At 58.2% G+C, this 16,935-nt stretch overlaps 1 protein-coding gene across 9 annotated transcripts in view; it reads left to right on the top strand.

Moving 5' to 3' along the window:
- Nucleotides 1–16,935, top strand: part of BCOR (BCL6 corepressor) — a 113,888-nt gene that overhangs the window by 67,225 nt on the left and 29,728 nt on the right. For 5 of the 9 annotated variants that reach the window (XM_059909854.1, XM_059909852.1, XM_059909853.1 and 2 more), the window contains exon 1: nucleotides 2,496–3,248. The exons of 2 other annotated variants lie outside the window; for them this stretch is intronic. The gene's annotated coding sequence lies outside the window, so the exon portion shown is untranslated. Of the gene's footprint in view, nucleotides 1–1,975; nucleotides 2,073–2,495; nucleotides 3,249–3,972; nucleotides 4,057–16,935 lie in introns of those variants that run through there. 2 more of the 9 variants (XM_059909849.1, XM_059909850.1) reach the window with 2 other exon arrangements.

Here is a 16,935-nt window from a genome sequence, read left to right as displayed (position 1 = left end):
TTTCAACTTCGGGAAAAGCCTGTGCCTGGGGGGAGAGTTGGGGAGGCATGGGAAGGGGAGAGAAGGTGGCTGGGCATGGGGCCAGGGTCTCTGCGGTGGCCTAACTGAGCCAGAAGAGCCTGGCACGGCTCCGCACTCACCCAGGCCAGCTCTCCCTCTCGGCCCACAGTGGCACAGCGGCCTCCTTGCCTGGAACCGCATTCAGAGTGTTTCCCCACAAATACCCAACTTCAGTCTTCCCGGTTATTTTAGATTTGTTTTGAATAAAAGGAGTTGCTTCAAAAAGAAATGTTGCTACAACACACAACCAGAGGCCTTTTCTCCAGCTGTGTCTGTAACTTGCATGCGTTCAGTCTAATAACTTTTAATGTCTGGCCCTAAAATGTCTTTATAAAAAATAGCTTTACAGCATAATAGTCCAGGTGTCTTTCTGCTTGTTACCGGAGATTAAAAAAATGTGTGGGTTAGCCTTCAGAGACATCCACCTCCAGAGACCAGGAAGAAAAAGGCGTACATTCCATTATGCAGGCACGGGTCCTGGAAGCCGTGGCGGCCCAGCAGGGCTGGGAACTGCTCACAGGGGCACTTGCCCGCCTGTCTTTTGCATCAGTTGTTTTAAGCAGCTCTGGAGCATGAAGATTTAATTCTGCCCGAAGTTTCGGGTTTCAAACGGTAGAGATGTTTCACTTCTGCTTTGAAAAGGGCTGTTTTTATAACTATGTACTGAGAACTAAAACAGAATAAATAAAATCGCACCTAACACCAGTCCCGCAGTCAGTATTAAGTCTAATTTTTTTAAAGGGATCTGCTAGCTAGAGCTGATTTTGGCCTTGACCTTGACTTAGTAATCAACTTGAGATGCTTTTGATTATTTTTGGCATGGAGACACTCCAGGATATTTTAAAACTTTCCGTGTGGATTTACAAGCCACCTCCATTTCGGATTGATGTTCTCATCGAGCCTGCACCATCTTGTCCTTAGGCAGAAAGAGACTCCCCCACGTTCAGCATAAAAAGACCCTATCCAGCAACGGAGTGGGGTCACCTTTTGCGGCGGTGTCCGGGCCCGGTTAGGCCGGAACACCCCTCCCCCACTCCCACCCCTTCCCGCCCGCTTCACGAACTGGGGCTTCTCGGCTCGCCCTAGAGGCTCTGCGCTCTGGGGAGGCCGGAACCTCGCCTCTCCGCTTCCCCCTCTCGCCTGCCTGCCCCCGCCCTCCCCCCGCACCCAGCGCCGCGCCGGGTGCGCTGGAGAAGCTCAATACGTGTCAATTGAATTGAACTGCTGCGGGCGCAGGCTGTACGCCGCCGCCGAGCTCCGATCAGCACGACGTTACCGAGTGGAAATTTATGGAGCGAACGGTGTAAGCCAAAAGTTGCTCCCTGCCAAGGAAAATAAAACGCGGGAGATAATCTCCCGAGGCAAGGGTGAGGGGCCCGGACAGACCCTCTAATCATCTGAGATGCAGACTGTGAAAAGCCCGAGAACGGGGAGAAATTCTGGTGGATCTCCACTCCCCTACCGCTCCCACCCCCGCCTCCTTGTGCCCCACGGGCTGCCTCCTCCATCCCCCGCCTCTCCAAACAATTCCCACACAATCGAAACGTCCGGGGAACTCGGGCGCGGAGTTCGGGCGGAACGGCCACCGTTGCCCAAGGTGGTGTTTTCAGGTAGCTCTTGACACCGAAATGGGAAAGGGCTTCTCCGGGAGGAAGGGGCGACCCAGGGTGGGGATGGGCACCGACGCGCACTCGCCAGGCTCTGCTTGGTCTCGGAGGGGACGCGCGACCGGGAGAGCGCAGCGCTGGTGGCGAGAGGAGGCAGCGGCGGCTGCCGCTGGGGTTTGACAGCTTTGGCTGAGCGGAGTGCTAGGCGCTTTATGGTAATTGCGGTCCTCCACTGGCCTTCTGGGTAGCGAGGGGAGTCTCGGCGCGCGGCTGGGAGAGCCGCCCCCGCCGCCCCCCATCCCCTCGGCTCAGGATCAGCGGGCCGCCCGCGCCGCCGCCGCCGCCCAAGTCGGTCTCTCGCTCGCCCAGGACGCGCGCCCGGGCGGGGTGTGCGCAGCCAACTCGGTCCGAGCGGGGGAGGGGAGGACAAGGGGCGAGGGGGACGCCACCCAAGTGGTCTGGGGTTCGGACCCAGAGAGGCGAAACGCGCCGGGAATCGATGACGGCTGGGGAAACTCGGGCAAACCTTTCTTGGGGAATCACCCCTCCGAAACCCCACCGCCCAGGCGCCGCAACGGAGGGTGAGCGGAGGGTGAGCGGAGGCTGGGGAGCTCAAACTTGCGAGAGCTGGAGGCGGCGGCGGGCGGGCGGCTGTCGCCCGAGCGCTGCGCCTGCGGGGGGAGGGGAGGCGGCTGCTGGGAGGGAGGGAAGGAGGGAGGGAAGGAGGGAGGGAGGGCGGGCGAGAGGGCGGAGGGAGGGGGAGGAGGAAGAGGAGGGAACCAGGGAGGGGGGACGCGTTGGGATCGCGGCGTGCGGCGGCAGACGGAGCCTGGGCTCCCAGCGGCGAGGTGAGGCAGAGCTACGCTCCTTGCTGAAGGCGGACCGAGCTCGGCGGCAGCGGGGGAGACGCGCCGGAGCCCAGACCGCGACCGAGAGCGGGAGCGAGGCGGCAGCGGCGGCGGAGGGGGAGCCCGCGAGCTGCCGGGCGGGGAGCCCAAGCCGCGCTGTCGCCGCGCAGGGAAGACTTGGCCAACACACTCACACACACACATTCACACACCCAGCCCGAGCGGGCGCTCGCGGCGAACCGTCAACATGGCGCTGGGGCTCCTGCCCGAGCGCGGGCGGCAGCAGCGGCGGCGCGAGAGCTGCTGAGCCCGGCCGAGCCCGGCCCAGCCGCCGGAGCCCGGAGGATCGCGCGGGGCTGTCGCCACCTGCCCGGAGGCTTTGAGCCCGCCCCGCCCTGCCCCGCCCCCACCCGGCCCAGAGCCCACCCCTCGGCGGGGCCGACCCCGAGGGCAGCCGGCTGGCAGCAGACGGCGAGGGAGGCGAGCGAGCGCGGCGCCGCGAGCGGGTTGCGGGCAGCGGGGGACGGCAAACTTTGCTGCTCGCCGCGCTTCCCCGGCCCGGCCCCTTCTCCCATCGCCAACGTCGCCACCCCACTTTCCTCCAACCCCGCACACCTCTCCCCACCCACTCCACCTCCCCTCGCTCCTCCTCGCCGCCTCGACTCTGCTCCGGGGAAAACTTCAAAGCGCCGGATCGCAGGCTCCCTGCTTACTCCCCGGCCGGGGATTTCAGGTCAGTGCTCGGAACACCTTTCCCCGGGGAGGCCGCGCGGGCTGGCGGGCGTGCGTGCGGCGGGCTGCAGTCGGCCCCCTCCCTCGGGGCCCAGACTAGCGGCGGGTGGCTCCTCTGACTCTCGCGTACCCCTCGAAGCTTGTGCCTCGCGCTTCACTTTGGCTGCTTTGCTCGCTTTCGTTTTTATTTCCTAGCTGTAAGTTATTAAAAATGCAGCCAACCTAAGCGGCCCCGCGTGGGCTTCGGGGAGGGAGGGGCGCGGCGGGGGGGGGCCTGCCGCCCCCCTGGGGGCTGGGAGGAGAGCAGGGAGTTCGCGGAGTGGAAGTTTGCAGGCAGTGTGTGCCTGTGTGCGCGGGAGCGCGGTCGTCGCTGAGCGCCGTGAGTCGGGCGGGGGGGCGGGGGGGTGAGCTGGGCTGGAAGCTGGGAAGCTCGGCTCGGCGTTAGCTCGCTAGCAGGAAGGGGAGGGCGGCGGGTTCCCGTCTGCTTTCTTTTTCGACTCGGGAAAGAACTGTAAAAACCCCCAGCCGCCGCTGCCTCGTCTCGCCTCTCCGGGGGCAGCTCGTTCTTGCTCGTGGAACGACGGCGTGTGCGTGCGCGAGGGTGTGTGTGGCGGGCGCCCCGGGCCGAGCCGAGCTCGACCTGCCGCCGCTGCCGCGCGACTCGGGAGGGGAGTCCCGGTTTTTTTGTTTTTTGGTTTTTTTTGGCTTGCTCCAAAGCGTGAATCACGTGGATTAACAAAAAAAAAATACTAGGAAATCGAGCAGAGCGAGGGGTTCCGACTCGGCCCGCCCGCCAGCCAGCCAGCCAGGTCAGACGCTTTGTTTTGTAAATGTTCTTTTAAAATTTTAATCTGCCACCCTGGTCCACCCCCAACCTCCCCGCGACGTCGTGGGGTTGGTTTTAAGTTTTGAGACCCCAGGGGTGGGGGTAGATCGTGCGGGGGCGGCGGCGGGCGGGGGGGCGAGACCTGGGTCGTCCTCTGGGCAGCGAGGAGTCTGGTGGAAAGCCCTGTAGGGCGTGTGCGAGTCTGCGGCCGGAGGAAGTTGGTCCCACTCGGAGGGCGTGCGGCGCAGAGGCTGAGGGCGAAGAGGAACTTGCGCACCCGGGCGCGATCCTCGGCCGAGGCGGGGAGGGCGAGGCGCCGCCGCGCCGCGGGGCCCGCGCTCGGAGCAGGCGGGCGGCTGCGCTGCAGAGCCTCTGCCAACTAGGGGGCTCGGGGCGGCGGCGACGTGCTCCTGCTGTTTACCAAGCAAGCCCCGGGGCGCCGTGTGCGGAGTAGGGCGGCTCGAGGCACGCGTGGTCCCGGCGGGCTTCCCGCCGCCTGCACTCTCGAGTGGGCACGTCCCCGGGTCCCTGAGACGCCTGAACCTGGCCGCGTGTAGGCCGAGGCCGGGGCGAGGCTTAATTTGCTGTTAATGAATCTTTTCCATAAAGTCCGCGATCTCTAGCTAGAGGCTGTGAGTGCCCGCGCGCGAGGGCGCGCGCCGCCGGCGTCTAAAGGGTTGGGGGGTTGGGGGGATGGAAGAGCGAAGGAGGGGGGAGGGTTATGTGTATTTAAAAACAAACCTTAAAAAAAGAAACCAGCGCGCTTCAAATAGGTATTCGTACAGCCTCCTGTGTCTAGAGTAGACTGCTCAGGGTTTTAGCTGTTTTTTTTTTTTTGTTTTTTTCTTTTTTGAGAGAAGGCCAGAGGAGGGGTAGTGGTATTTGATTCTAGGGGTAGTCTCTGGAGAAAAATCCTTAAAATGACTTGGGAATAAAAACGAGGAGGAAATGGCCCACCCCAGAAGGTGGTGGGTGGTGAACGCAGACAGACTTGGGTATTTCTAGCCATCTGACACTTCCTGTGGCACTGGAAACGGACACCGCGGGCCGAAATCAATCCTTACGAGGTGTTGGATTCGGTTTGGCCAACAGAATTGCTTGTGTGGAAAGCATTTTAATTGTCGGCCTCCGAGACTCCTGTACGTGGACACTTGGAAAATACGTTTGCTTCTCGACCCTTCCCACTCCACCCCCGACCTGTTATCTGGTCTGGGCTTTGCAGTGTTGGTTCCCGTGTTTATTTTGGGCACGATTTCACCGCGTGGAGGAAGGGGGGAGATGGCGGTGATTAATATGCCGTCCAGGTTTAATCCGAGGCTGGTCTTTAGTGTGCGGGTTTACGCCGCCACTCACCGGGATTGCCTGGGGTAGTGAGGGGGGCGCGCGGGGTTCGGGCGCCAGGCGCTCCGCGGGCAGGTCGGGGTTGGGGCTCGGATGGCCCCAGCGCTGTCCTTTGAGGCGCTGTCACCAGTAGGTGACTGAGAGTTAATTAGGAAGTGTTCTCCGGATCAATGGGCCGCACAGCTCATTAGCGATTCTCTCCAGCCCTTTGCAGGGCCGGCCGGGCCTCTGCCTCCCACACAGGCCGGGGCCCCGCGGCCCGGGCTGCGGAGAGCGCCGCTGGCAAGTGGGGAGGGACGGGCGGCGAGGGGCGACCGGGAGGCGAGTGTAACTTCGCCGGGCGGCGCGTTGCGTGCGGCGCCTCGAGGCCCGCGCAGCCCGCTCTTTCTTCCTGCTCTCGGTCGCCTCGACTGTGTCTTTAACTCGCTCCCGCTCGCGTCGCTGCCTGGCTGCTCCTCCCCGCCTCCCTCGCCTATCTCTTGTTCTCTAAGCACGACGCCTGTGCTCCCCGCCCAGTTTGGGATTAGACAAGATAAAAATAGGACTGCCCAGCGCGCAGAGCTGTGACTGTGCCCCGGCTGCCGGGCTGGCGGGAGCGCTGGGGGCCGGGGCCGGGGCGGACCCGCGGTGCGCTTGGGGCAGCCCGAGCCCGTAGGTTCCCACCCCGACCCTGCAGGCGCGGTCACGCTCCAGGGTTCTGTCCGCCGGGAACCGTGCGGGCAGGGGGACCTGGGTAGGGTCTCCGCACTCTCGCGGGTGTTGTTGGTGTGCCTGTGATAGATCGGTCTAGACAGGCATGCAGGCTCCCTCCCGGCTGAAGGACGGGAAGGGGGGGGGGGGCGGGCCGCGGAGGCGGCGGCAGACTCCCGTGAGCGAGCGAGCCTGCGGGCCCAGCGACCAGGGTGGAGGGAAGGCTGCGAGGGTTTCTCTTAACCCTTTAAAGACGGTAGGGAGAGTGGGGGTGGGGAGTGTAGTAGAAATTCCTGGAGGCAAAGTAGCCCCCTGGGGAGAGGAGGCGGGAGTCTGGGCTTAGGGTTTTCCTTTCTCTTCTGTGTATGCAATCTCACATCCTGGTACATTGGGCTCGATTCTTCGACAAACCAAACGCAGCTGCTAGGTGATCTAATTTGACCCGATACTTCTCAATGGGGGAGGTGTGAACACACACAGTGGGCACCCTCACTTAAGGAACTGAGTTGGGGAGATGCAGAGGTTAGACCTTAATGTTCCCAGCGGCCCAGTATGTGAAGGTCTGCTCAGAGCTTTAGTCGGTGGGGCCTCTGACCGAGAGTGCTGCCGACCAAAGACCCAAGCTTGAAATGCCTGGCCAGTGTGTACAGGTATGCATCGGAGAGAGCAAAGGGGTCCTTGAGTTGTCTATGTAAATAAAAACACTTTTAACCATGAACTTGTGGAGAGTTCAAATAAGATATGTGCAGGGAGGCAGCCTCCAAACAGGAGTTGGACAGTGATGTGTACAAGATCGATCATTTGTATACACATACATGGGGTCAACATTGAATTGGTCTAAAAATTTAATACAACTCTGCAGGCATTGGTCTCGTTCTTTCCCTGAGGTAGAAATTGGTGGGTGGGTTACCCTATAGAGAAATGAATCATTAGTCACACTCCTCTCCTTCCCCCTCCTCTCCCTTTTAGGGTTTGTAGTCTTAGGGGATCCTCTAGTTACATTAAACTGCAAACCCATATTGGTCTAGGAACGAGCCACATTATAGGCAAAGCAAGAATGTAAGTCGTGGGGAGGTGTACGTGTTAGAGAGGAATGCACAGATTAAGATGTGTGCCTGAATGACATGTGCTGAGACAAATCAAGACACTTGGGCTCTGATGCCCACATGGAACAAGAGATACAGAAGAGATAAAGAACTGGCCGCGAGGAATGTAAACATGGGTATGCAAATACTGAGACCTAGAGCGAGATTCTAGGAGAAAATCCCAGACTTTGTTGAGCTGGAAACTGGAGCAGAATTTCTGTAAGTTCGTTCCAGAGACAAAAGCCCATTTAAAGGTGTGAAGAGGGTCACTTGGAAACACAAAAAGCATTCACATGCATACATCCATGCTTAGATACACAGGCTGAATGACAAAAACTCAATGCCTGATGAAGATTTTCCTGCCCAGTGAGACCGAGCCAGGGCACGGAAGTGTGGGCCACACAACCACATTCGCACACTCATTCACTGGGAAATACTGTGTCTTTGGCTAGAGGGAAACTGAGGGCAACGGTGCCTAGCTAAGGGTGGATGGCCCTTAGTTACTAAGATTGCTTCTGGTTATAGTTTCTTCCCATCTAGAGTGGGGAAGAGGGTATGTCTTGAGCAGGTAGGAGGATTTCTGAAAGGTTTTTGAGTTCTTGACCCTGAGAGGATGGATGGTGGAGGAAAAAGAGGAGTAGCTTTGCACTCTGGGTCGGGAGCAAGGGATGTTGCGCTCCTCTAAGTCCTGTTTGCTAAGGTGGCGCAGGGCCTAGTGAACTGATAGAGACTGAACCGAAAGAAGTGCGAAGTTCGGCCTCTGGGCGGAATCAAGGGGAGGTATGCTTTCTTTCCCTTTTTTTTTTCCCCCCTTGAGGAGACCGTGCGGGGACGGCCAGCGTAGGGAGAATTAGCAGGCGCCTCTGTGACCCCAGACGCGCGCGTAAACTCGGCTTGGGTTTGGTTTGCCCGCGGCGTCGATTTGCCGCGGTCCCTCTTTGTCTGAGCCCAGCCGGGAATTCCAGCTTTTATTGGGAAGACCGCACTCGGGTGGAGCCCGCGCTGGGTCGGGCATGACAGCCGGGCCGCGGGGCTGGGCAGGAGGCTCGCCGGCCTCCGAGCCGCCCGAACCCCAGGACGGTCCTCGGGAGTGCCCAGCGGCCCCGGCAATGCCACCTCGGTGGTTTCCTCGAGGGCGCCGGGCCCGGCCGACCCAGCCCGGCGGGGCGGGGGGCCTCACGGGTCCACTTGGGCCGCCGCACCGCCCCCCTCTCCGCTGGCCCCACCCCTCCCCCGCCAGCCCGAGGCCGAAAGGAGCTCTGAAGGCCCTTTGTTAAGCTCCAGGGTCACACCCGTGCCCCGAGGGCCGCGCAGGGGCGGGAGGACCTTCTCCTGGCTGGAGGCCTCCAGCCCTCGGCTCACATGGTTCGGGCCTGGAGGGGCCTCGCCCAGTCAGGGGAGGGGAGGCCGAAGCCGGCCCCGGCCCGACCGGGCTGCTTCGCCCGAGTGTACAGCCGGCAGGATTCTGTCTGTTTGCAAGGCTGGCTGCGCTGCCGGGGCCTAGATGGTGGCGCTGGCTTGAGAAGCAGCCGGGGCAGGAGTGGAAGGTCTTCTCAGGCCACCCCCGTGGCAGCCAAGCCGCCTGTGCCCCGAGCACTTGGCCGGGGACGTCTCCCAACCTCCAGCCCGGCCCGACGGCTTTCGCTGGTTGCCCCCCATGTGTTCCTCCGGAAGGGATAGCTGACTTTCTGTTGGATGGGAATTAACCAACGAGCTTTTCCCTCGCAACGTTTCTGTAGAAGGCCCCCTTTCCCAGCGCAGGCTCATTTCCGCCTGCCCCTAGTCGAGGGTGTTGGAAGTGGGGGGGGGGTCCCCGCACTTTGTTATTTCTTAGAACCATGTCTCCCCGGCCAGCCATCGCCCCTCAGCACCCATGGGCTCCGGCGCCCCGTGATTAGACTAGCGGGGAAGTCCACTAGGAGAAGATCCTGACAGCATAAAATATAATTTGATCTAAAAGACAGTTTCCAGTATAATCTCATTATGCATCACAGACTCCCGGTGTTATTTTGTGGAAGGCGGACAATGATCAATTTACATTGACCCGGGGCTGGGCGAGCTTTTAGATGGTAATTGCCATATTGATTTGCATGCAAAAAGGAGACCTGCTAAAATTAAAGACCGGAAGCTAAATTAAACTAAATTTATTGTCTAGGTGCAAACCAGAGGAACTACTGGGGGGAAGAGGGTGAGTCAGGTCAGGGTGCCAGGGGCAGAGCAGGTGAGAGGCCCAAGAGCTTCGGGAGGTCACAGATTTGGGAGCGATCTTTGCCCTGGTGATTTCAAAACGTGAGGAGGGGGCTTGTTTAGGGTATGGGGACCCAGCAGGGAAAAGTTATAAACAGGCACTATTGCATTGAAGGCACTGGGATCTTTTAATGCTAATAGTAACTGCGAAGGGGGAGGAGAGGTTTATAGGGTTATAGGGGTCTTCCTGCACCATTTCCGGCACCCCCCATTTCTATTGTTCTACCCGAGCGCTCATAACCATGCCAAGAGCACCCAAATTCTTGCATCTGAAGAGTTAAATTTTTTTTAAAAAGACAGGCCTTAAACTCTCCCCCCCCACCCCCGCGTCAGGTCTTTGGGAGAGAGCGAGAGTAGGGGGCGGTTCTGCATGCCGCCGCAGGCAGGCCCGGACCTTTGGAGGCTGCGGGTTCCTCCCCGGACGCAGCAGCAGTCCCAGACTCGGCCGGACGCCGATCGCTTTGGGAAGCGGATCGCTCCAGGTGGCCCAAGTGGCGGGGGCGGGGGAGGGTCTGCCGGGGCCAGGGACTCACGGTGCCCAGGGGCGGGGGTCACCTCACTGGATGTTGGAAGGGCCTGCACGGAGGGGGTGGAGGAGGGGAGGCGGGGGCTGGAAATCCTGTCCCAATCGACGGTGATCGCCAAGGCCGGAAAGTTTAAAAAAGAGAGAAAGCCACTGGCTGCGAGCCAGGGGCTGCCGGGCCGCCGGGGCGTGTTTGGCTGGCTAGAGGGGTGAGGACCCGGTTCCGCCATCGCCTCGGTCCCTCCCGCTGCCGAGGCCCTGGCCCGCCCCAGGCGCTCCTGGAGCCATTTCACACATCCGGCGCCTCAGCCGCTGGAGGAGCCACCCGCCCGGGGCCGGGAAGCCGCAGGGGCGGCTGAGTGTCCGGCGCTCCTGCCCGTTCCCCTTCGAGCTGAGCTGGAGACAGCCCTCGGTCGTGGAGCCTGTGGCCTCTGTGGCATCGGGTGTGGATAGTTCCCGGAGCTTCTGAAAGCCCGGGGCAGACCAGGAAATTGAGGATGGGGTGCGGAGGGGATGTTGAGCTGCTGGGATGAGAAGTTGGGGAGAGGAGAGATAACCCCAACCTCTGGCTTGTCTCGGGACTTGGCTTTTTGTGGGGACCCCCAGGAGTCCAGGAGGGTCTAGCATCTTGCAAGCCGCTTCCCCCTCAATTGCCTCCCCAGCCCACTTTGGTCCCTGGGTTTTTCATTAAAGTCCTAGGAAAGGTAGATGTAGGCACTCTTTCCAAAGGGCTTTTGCTCTGTCTAGATAATTTGATTTATTGCTTTATGTGGCAAAACTAGGGTGGCAAGCCTTGTTCTAGTTCCAGGTGTCAGCACTTTTTACAGAGACCTAAGAGTAGCACCCACCTCCCACTGCCTGTTCTGGGCTCCTGGAGGAGGGGCAAAGTGGAGCCTTGTTGGGATCCCTGGCCTCACACCAGGGTGTTCCAGTGTAGGGAGATGGGTAGGATGTTGGCAGAAATTTCGAAAGACTTCACATGGACCAAGAGATTTCTGGGTGTAGGAGAAACTAGGGTCCAGGCTTCTTGTGGACCGAATTTCATAGGTGTTAAGTGCTATTCTTTTACCCTGTGTTGGAGTACAAGGGCTTAAGGAAGCCTTCCGAACTTCTTGGGGATTCCGAATGGCACAATTTGACCAATAATTGGCTCCTCTCCGCAACTCCAGGACTGAGTTTGACCGTGGCCCATTTTTACTAGCTGTGTGACCTTGGGGGCAGGTTATTTATGGCCTCTGAGCCTCGGTAAGTTTCTTCATTTGTAAGACTGGGAATAATTATCCACCTTTAGGATCAAAGAATACTTGGCACATAGTAGGCCCCGAGGATTAGTAATTGCTTTGAATGACTGGTCAGATTCCTATAGGTTGCTTCTCCATTCCCTACTGCCCCTGAGATGCCCGCCCCCCCCCCCCCCCAAGACCTGCGTAGGCCAGTGTCTGGGGACCAACCTGCAGGTTAAGCTCCCCTCCAAGGGTATTCCTCAGGCTATTCTTCCAGGTCTGCCTCCGTGGGTTCCTCTTTCCCTTTGTTACAGTTCTTTGCATTCTGGGCTTTAAAGGATTCCATATGAAAAGGCTGGGATTTTTTTTTTTTTCTCCCCCTAAGTGGGATCATTTATATGGTTAGGAATTGATTCCAGAACCGGTATCTAGGTGCTCTTTGGCAAGTCCTCCCGCCATTCTTTCGGGGGGAGGGAACGGCAGCGGCTGGAGGGGAGAGACCTGGTGGGAAGAGGTGAAAGGGTCTGGCCCGCTGCAGAGGCCAGAAGTGCTGTGGTTTGTTTGATAGGGATTAAGTCCGGATGTTATGAGGTCTCAGTGTGGTTTTCAATAAAGTCTGTCAGGGATTGCTTCTTTTATATCGATATGTATTTTAAAAAATTACTAGCATGAGAAGAAAACCAGACCTGTATGGATCCAGGCCGGTAGTAAGCTACTGTGATTAGGTTTCCTACTAGACTCCCAGAGGGGAAGTCAGCGTTTGATTGAAGCTACACTTGGTTCTTGACTCTCTGGGGATGCCTGCTCTGAAACAGGAGCCCTCCCTTTCTCTCCTCCCCCCACCCCCCTTTTCCCTTCTTCCCCTAAAAGCCTTTGTGCTGAAAGAGCTTCAGTAGGCATGAGTCCCTGGTCCCTCTCTAAAGAATGCCTTCCAGCCTTTGCTGACATTGTTTGTGAACAGTGGGTTTTACCAGGCCAGCAGTTTTCCCCCCATCTTAGCTCACTATTTTAGAGGTTCGAGTATGCCCAGGATGCGCCCAACTGCAGTGCTTTCCAGTGTGTGTAGCCAGGGCCTTGCCTGTAATCTGAAGACACCTTAACCTTTGCCCTAGGTGCCCCCCCGGGGGGGGGTGGTGAAGGTGGGGAGAGCAAGGACAGGGGATTGTTGTTGAGTGTCTGTTTGTTTTCTCCAGCCACAGAGGCAGAGGGGTGGAGTGGGGCGAGGCCGAGAGTACGTTCCAGCCTTGGGTCTGATTTAAAACTTGGTTTAATTGGAGAAACTCTTAGGCATTTAACAGTTCTGTACAAATGCAAACTTGAAATAGCTCTAGGCCTACGTCATTTAGGAAAGAATAAATGAAGTACAGAAATGTCCAAACTATGTAAATCCTAGAGTTGTCTGCCCTCCCATAAACACATGACAAGTGCCAAGGCATTTCCAGTCAAAACACCCATGGAACCAGCAGCCTCCATCCTTTGTATTTATTATTTTATTAACAGCATTTTACACAGCATTTAACAAGCACAGCCTGCCTGCTTTCCACCACGGCTCTCAGCCGACTGAGGGGTGGAAAACAGATGGGGGTGGCGAGGAGTGGTCTCTAGAAGAGACTTTTAAGCTGGAGAAATCTCTTCAGATGGGCAAGGAAAAGGAACGTTTGGGGTTCCTTTCTCCTGGCCCCAAAGAGAAGACAAAAGTAATGCTTTGGAGGAAGAAATCCCCTCTCCCTTCTCCGGAGGAAAGTTGTGCAGATGTGGTCTGTCTAGTCTCCACTTCGATCCCAGAAGGCGTGAAGCAGGGTCTACTTTCCCAATACTCTGCCCATCAGTTATTGGTGCTTTTCAAAGAATAAGTATTTGTCTGCTATCATTATTCTGTATCCTGGTGGAAAGTTTATAAGGAAAAGTAATGCCTTTCTTAAGTCATAAAATGAGCCTTGTATGATTATTTAATTAAAATCTATTTAAGGACCGATTAGGCGTGTAATTTGCGCTAATAATGATGATTATGGAAATGTTCGACTTAACCAAAAATCATAAAGGAGACATTTTGATCAGTGGGGCGACCAGGAAGGATTCAGGGAGTTGGACGGTTTTCCGAAACACACGAGGCTTTGGGCTGCAGAAAGTGCCGAGCTGCCTAGCCTCTGGGACACGGTAGAGAGGGCTGCAGGACCCCAGGCCTGGCTGGGGCAGGCCGACCCACGCTTTGCTGAGCAGAGAAACCGACCCTGGGAGTCTGAACAACCTTTATTCCCAGCTGAGGAAATGGGGGAGGGGGCCTGGGAGGAGGAAACTCTGGGAGAGAGCTGATGAACCCCACAGAAGTCTGCGCGAAATGGCTGTGTTCTCTTGCTTTAACAATCAGCAGCGACACACGCATTGCTGCCTCGGCTAGCCTTGGCTGGAGCCTGGAGGGGTGGGGGGAGGGGGGTCTCTTGTTCCGGAGAAACCTGCCAGCTGCTGGGCTTGGTGCGAAGGCAGACACAATGCTGCTGTTGTTGGTTTGATCTCTAACTGTGGATTGTTAGTCTGGCTTTAACTATGTGGTAAGGGGGGAATGTGAAGGCTGTTTACAGCGAGTGCAAATAATGTGACAGCTGTTGGTGCACGAGCAGCGCTGTGCCTCCTCGGCGCTCACACAAAGCGCGCACTATGCAGGCCCGCGGAGAGCTGCAGAGGTGGCCGCCGCTTGCTGGCCCGGGAGCCCTCGGATGCGCTGCGAGAGAGCCCTCGGCGGCGGCACCCGCCCCCCCGCACCCCGCGACACGCATCTTTCTGGCTCCTGGGATCGTGGTGGACGTGCGCGCTGGTTGGTGTGTTGTGGTTTAGGGAACTTGTTAGGCAGAGGTGGCAGGAGAAGGCCTGCGGGGTCATGAGTGTCAACTGTCTGGAGGGGTTTGGCCGGGATCTGTTGACCTGGGGCCTTGGCGGCTTGTGACCGGGTTGTTAAGATTTGGGAAAATAACTTTCCGCCCTAAAGCAAGCCTGTTGGAAAGAATGTATTATTAACTGAAGGCTTTCTGGAAATTGCAGAGGCTCTGAAGGCCGTTGTTCTTCCTCTGAAATGGCCCTGTTATTCAGACAAGTTCAAGAGACAGGCGGCCGCTGTGTTCTATGCCCTCGGCCCTGTTTCCTGGATTGGAAACACAAGTGTGTAGGTTCAGGACCCGAAGGGGGGCGAATGGGGGCGGGGAGGGGTGCAAGTCGGCTTTTGATTACCCACCTCCCTTTGCCTTCCCGGTTTTTAAGAGCGCACTTGCCTTTCAGCTGCAGGACCAACGGTGCTGTCTTGAGGTCTGCCCACAGCGCCACCCACTCTGTGACTTAATCAACTAGATGCCCACAGCCCGGCCTTCTCTGAGTTCCTGGTCCTCTGCCAGGCACTGCGGGGAGGCGCCAGGGTGGGAGGGAGAACAGTTGGTGGGTGGCAGCAATACCCCGCTGGGCCGGTCCAAGCTGGCGGGCTCAGGATGGTCCGGAAGATGGACCTGCCTCTGGGCTGTCCTGGGGCAAGCTGGGTGTAAAAGCCACTCCCCCCAGTCTCAAGGTTGAAGGCTTCGCAGCCCTGGCCCCCGGGCTTTGGAGGATCATTTAGAGCTGACTTAATTCTATATCCTGCCCTTCTGTGTGACTTTGGCCCCTGAGTGTACAGCTTGCAGGATATCTGCAAATTATGGGTTCACCTCCCCCCCCCACCCCTGCCCCCAGATCTACTCTCTGAGTTATAATGTGGACTTCTACATCTAGTTGGGTTCCCTAGTGGGGAGCTGGGAGATGCTTCTGGAATGATACATGAACTTCGGTGCCAGTTCTATAAATTGGTCTCTTTTTATGACGTGTGCCATTTTCTGTAGGAATGTTGCTTGCAAAACGAGTTTCGCCTTGGAGGAAAGGCGGAAAGATAAACAAGCCTGCAACGCCAAAACACTGGCAGTCTTTCCCTCCTTCCAGCTCTCTTAAAGCAGCCGGGCTGTATTTCCAGGATTAGACTCGTGCTTGTGAAGAGGGACTCTGGTTGGCTTTTTTTTCCCCCCAAGCAAATGCAAATTAGAGAAAAATAATTTTCTTTCAACGATATGCAATGTATTAGTCACTTGTTATCGTGCTCCGAGGCAGGCCTCATTTGCGCGTCTGCCAGCTCGCTCACATCTGCTCGGCGCTGTTTGGGGGCATTTTAACCTTGGCGGTGTCGTGTCTGGTCCCACGGATCAAGGAGGAGTAATTAAGCTCTGAACGGCTAGAAAAATTCACGGGCCCCTACGTCTACCGCAGTTTTCCCACAGCTTTGTTTGGGGTGTTCCGGGTTCCAAGATGAACAGACGTGGGGTTCCTATTGTTCCTTGTAAAGAAAGTGGGAGCCCCTGTCCTCCCCTGACCCTCATCCCCAGCCTTCCCAGGACTCCCAGGCTGCACACAATCAGCAGGGAACCCGGGTGCAGATCACAGGACCCTGTGTTTTATGCATCTTTTATTCGTAAAAAGTTCCTTTGTGCTTCCTGTGTGTACTAATGATAGCTGTCGTTAATAGCCTTATGGTATAGCTTGTTCCTTGTGGGGGGAGGAGTTTGCAGTGAGTTCACTTTATTTCTACAAAGCCCTGATGGAGGCTGCAGTGCAGTGACACCCCCTCTAGAGTTGTGGTCTATGGATCGTTTATTCTGGATTTGCCTCCAGGTTGTGTAGACTCCAAGTGGGAACCCAGCCTGTAGGGACCAGACCCGAGGGGGTGTGGAGGGTGGGTTGGCGGGGAGGAGAGGAGTAGTAAGGTTGATTAATTGCATTCAACCTAGGTTTCCTGTCCTGGGCTGCTGCCTCCTGTTGAGGGACACCAGCTTCCAAATGGGGCCCCCTCTTGCATACACACGTGGTTGTGTGTGGCACAACCGTGAAAGAAAGTGAAAGGAACAAAAAGCCGAGGCCTGGCGTCGGGGGGGCGGGGGGGTGCGGGGAAGGGGAAGTGTCTGAGGTTGGTCCAAGAGCTGACGGGGGGCAACGGCTCTGTTTTTGGGAAAGGGGGTGTGTGGCGGGCAGCCCCGGTTTGGCAGCGGCTCTCCCGGTCGATCCTTGCTGGTGCCCCCCTCCCCAAGCCCCCGAGCCCCCTTTTACAGTTGGCTACACCTGGCTTGCATCTTTCAATCGGGGAAGGTGAGGGAGGCGTCCACGGAGAGAACACTCCAGACTGGCCGAAGGGAGCGCAGGACGATGGCCCGGAGCGGTCTCCAGTCAGAGCCCACTCCACTCCCCTGGGGCGCGCCGCCGCACATCCTGGGCTCTCCGTGCGCCCACCCAAAGTTGCTTTTTGTCAGAGATTCAGCGGCAGGCGCCTGGGAAGGGGGAGCCCAGAGGAGCGCGCGGGCGGGGTGAGCTGGGGTCGAGGGCTGGCCGAGAGAGCGGGGGGTCCTGGAAGGTCGGGCGGGGGGTGCGTGTGGGGGGGCGGCCCCGCGCGGGGACCTGGCGGAGGAGGGGCGAGGAGCCTGCGGCAGCGCGGGTGTGTGTGGTGGGAGAGAAAATCCCTTTGTTGCCGACCGATCGCGCTCGGGGCTGAGGCGGGGGAGGGGGCGCCGCCCCTCCCCCACTCGCAGCCGCCGCCGCCGCTGCGGGCCAAGTTCACTCCCAACTGACCCGAGTGGCTCGCTGCTCTATCCTGGCGCCCTGGGAGGAGGCAGGGAAGGTTCTGGTTGCTCAAAAGGTCAGGGCCGGCCGCGTGAGTTTCCCGTCCCCCACCCCGTCACACCCCTACTCCCGCTCCG

Source organism: Balaenoptera ricei, chromosome X, assembly GCF_028023285.1.
Source record: "Balaenoptera ricei isolate mBalRic1 chromosome X, mBalRic1.hap2, whole genome shotgun sequence".
In the NCBI taxonomy this organism is placed as follows: domain Eukaryota; kingdom Metazoa; phylum Chordata; class Mammalia; order Artiodactyla; family Balaenopteridae; genus Balaenoptera; species Balaenoptera ricei.
This window is presented reverse-complemented; position numbering and strand designations above follow the sequence as displayed.